We start from the raw sequence: 3,297 nt of genomic DNA on the forward strand, positions 1-3,297 counted from the left end.
AAGTGCTGGGATTAAAGGCGTGTGCCACCATGCCCAGCCTCAGTATATTTTTTTTAAGAGTTCAAGGGATTACACTTCTCAGACATTAAGGCTTAAGTCCATATAAAAAGTTATATAGACAATTACTTGTCATTGATGATTTTGTTCTGAATCAGAAACTGCTTCTCAGATGTAAGATTTCAAATCTTAGTCTGCAATACTGTAGTGCCCCCCCCACTGTAGCTAAGGGAGACAACTCTCTATTTTTCTAAAATGATGGCCAAATTTGTTTTCTCCCCCTATTTAGAAGACTTTGAGAGGGAACTGACACTAATTCCAACCACTCCAACAGCTATCCAAATGCCTGAAAGCAAATCCTGAATTTATCACTCCAGCCTTGGCAAACAAAAGAAAAATGAGGAGGAACCCAATAGAGGGATGCTTTTGTAAGCTCTTGTAAAGAAATTCCAATGGACTCTCACATGAACATCTGAAATTTTCCCTTTTCTGACTTTTTTTCTAGTTCCCTGTGTAGAACTTGTAATGCTAATTACTTTTGCCTTTACTTCTCCTTCACATCTCCTATTCATGATTCAAGGACTTTCTTTTCCCCTTACAGATAAGAGTTATGCAAATTGAGAGTCTTTTAGATAGACCTACTGAAGGGGTACCCCATTGCCTCACCCTGTGTCCGTGTTCAGCATGGAAGAAGCCAGAACGGTCAATGTCCTAATTCCCTATCCAAAAACTGGGTAAACTCTTCAGAGGATGGTGTGATAAGAATAGGAGATAGGAATTGGCTAGGCAGTTAGTGTAAAAAGACCCCAAAGAAAATTAGCCAGTTTCTTGGCTAAAAGTCAAGACGTCCTTGGGCCTCTTAGCAACATAGTCCATCCTAAAGGCCAAAAATGTTGAAAGTATTTGGGAGCTCTTATTAATCCTTAAAAGATTTTAGGGTTACCTTTTCAGAGGGGGGAATGTTAGAGTAGCAAAAAGCCCCATAAAAAAAGAAGAAAGAGTACATGAAGTTATTAGAAAAAAGTGATGGGGAGATACAGGAGGAGTTGGAGGGGAGGGAGTGAACATGGATTTGATCAAAACACCTTATATGTTTTTATGCCTGTATGAAATTCCCAATAAATTATTTTTAAAAAGAATTAATATTGTGAAAATGACCATCTTACCAAAAGTGATATATAGATTCAATGCAATCCCAATCAAAATCCCTATGACATACTTCACAGAATTAGAAAAAAATCCTTAAATTCATATGGAAGCACAAAAGACCCTGGATAGCCAAAGCAACCCTGAGCACAAAGAGCAACGGCTAGGGGGATTACTATACCAGACCTCAAAGTATACTACAGAGCTGTAAATGTAGTCATAAAAATAGCATGGTACTGGCACAAAAATAGATACATAGACCCATGGAACTTCATTAAATACCCAAACCTGAGTCCACACAATTTCAGCTACCTGATATTTGACAAATGTGCCAAAAAAACACAATAGAGGAAAGACAGCATCTTCATCAAATGGTGCTGGCAAAACTGGATCTCCACTTGTAGAAGAATGAAACTAGATCCTTACCTTTCACCTTGCACAAAAGTCAACTCCAAATGGATCAAAGACCTCAATGTGAGACTGGAAACCCTGTAACTATTGGAAGAAAATATTGTCAGTAACCTACAAGATATAGGTGTAGGAAAGGATTTTCTAAATTAGCAGTTGCTCAGGAATTAAGGTCAACCATCAACAAGTGGGACCTCATTAAACTAAAGAGCTTCTGTACAGCAAAAGGAAGAGAAAACCCACAAAGAAGGAAAAAATCTTCACCAGTGACACATCTGACAGAGGTTTAACATCCAGAATATATAAAGAACTCAAAAAATAAAGAAGAAAGCAAATGACTCAATTAGAAGATGGGCTAAAGATTTAAACAGAGAGTTCTCAAAGGAAGAAATAAAGATAGCTAAGAAACATCTTTAAAAATGTTCAACATTGTTAGTAATTAGGGAAATGCAAATTAAAACCACCTTAAGATTTCACCTTACCCCATTCAGACTGGCTAGCATCGAGAGAACAAATGATACCAAATGCTGGCGAGGATGTGGAGAAAGGGGAATGCTCATTCACTGCTGGTGAGATTGCAAACTCATGCAACCCCTATGGAAAACAGTGTGGAGAACTCTTAAAAAACTAAAAATGAATCTACCATATTACCCAGTTATACCTCTCCTTGGCATATACCCAAAGAACTCATCCTATTGTAGAGACTCTTGTACAACCATGTTTGTTACTGCTCTTTTCACAATAGCTAAGAGATGGAAGCAACCTAAGTGCCCCTCAGCTGATGAATGGTTAACGAAAATGCAGTACATTTATACAATAGAGTTGTATTCAGCAGTAAAGATAGATGAAATAATGAAATTTACAGGTAAATGGATGGATATAGAAACTGTTATGCTATGTGAAGTAATGCAGACTCAGAAAAATGAAAGATGTGTGTTCTCTCTCATTTGTGGATCCTAGCACCAAATCTTTACAAGTAAGTGCATATCCTGATGCAACTGCAGGGACCAGGAATATGGAAGGGAAACAGGGAGATGAACCCAAGAGAGAATAGTAGGATAAAGGTGTTACTAAGGGAGAAATATGTAAAAGGGGGTTATTTAAAGGGGAGGAGGGAAGGAGGGCTATACAGAGGACTATGGGAATAAAGGGGAAAAAATTCTCCAGGTACACAGTAAAAAAATAATAATAATAAAGAAGATGCTTTAAGCACAGAAAGAACCCTATGGGGTTGGAAGAAAGCCCTTCCAGAAGCAATACAGTTGTTAAATGAAAATCTCAGTGCCAGAGGTAGGTTGCCTCCCCCTATAAGCTGTTGACCTGAGAAGCCCTGGAGATCCCCAAAACAATAAAGGTCATTGCTGATAATGTTGGTTGTACACCAGTAGTGGATGGGAAAACCCTATTGCTGAAGACACTGCATGATGTGAGCAGGGGAGAGGGAGAAATCAAGCTTGGGTGAAGCTGGACACTCCCTGCCACTGGCTGGGTAGTGTTCGTGGTACCATAAGCAGATGAATGGGGAAGAATCATCCCCTATAATTCTGCTCAACCTGTACTATCAATATAGCAAAGATGTTCCTGCTGGTGCAATAGTGGAGAGTCTAATGTATGTACAACCAGCAAATTTTCTATTGGATATAATGTCTGCTCCTAGGGGTGGAACACATATCTGGCACTGTAGACCAGGCCAACCCCCTGTGGCAGGGGAGAATATAGGCCCCAGTGGGAAGCCACTGCAATTGT

General features: G+C 39.2%; 1 protein-coding gene across 1 annotated transcript in view; it reads left to right on the forward strand.

The window, feature by feature from the left end:
* Syn2 (synapsin II) overlaps window positions 1-3,297 on the forward strand; it is a 192,296-nt gene that overhangs the window by 83,343 nt on the left and 105,656 nt on the right. The window lies entirely within an intron of this gene.

This window comes from Nannospalax galili, unplaced genomic scaffold (assembly GCF_000622305.1).
Source record: "Nannospalax galili isolate Female #2095 unplaced genomic scaffold, S.galili_v1.0 scaffold406, whole genome shotgun sequence".
Classification (NCBI taxonomy): Eukaryota; Metazoa; Chordata; class Mammalia; order Rodentia; family Spalacidae; genus Nannospalax; species Nannospalax galili.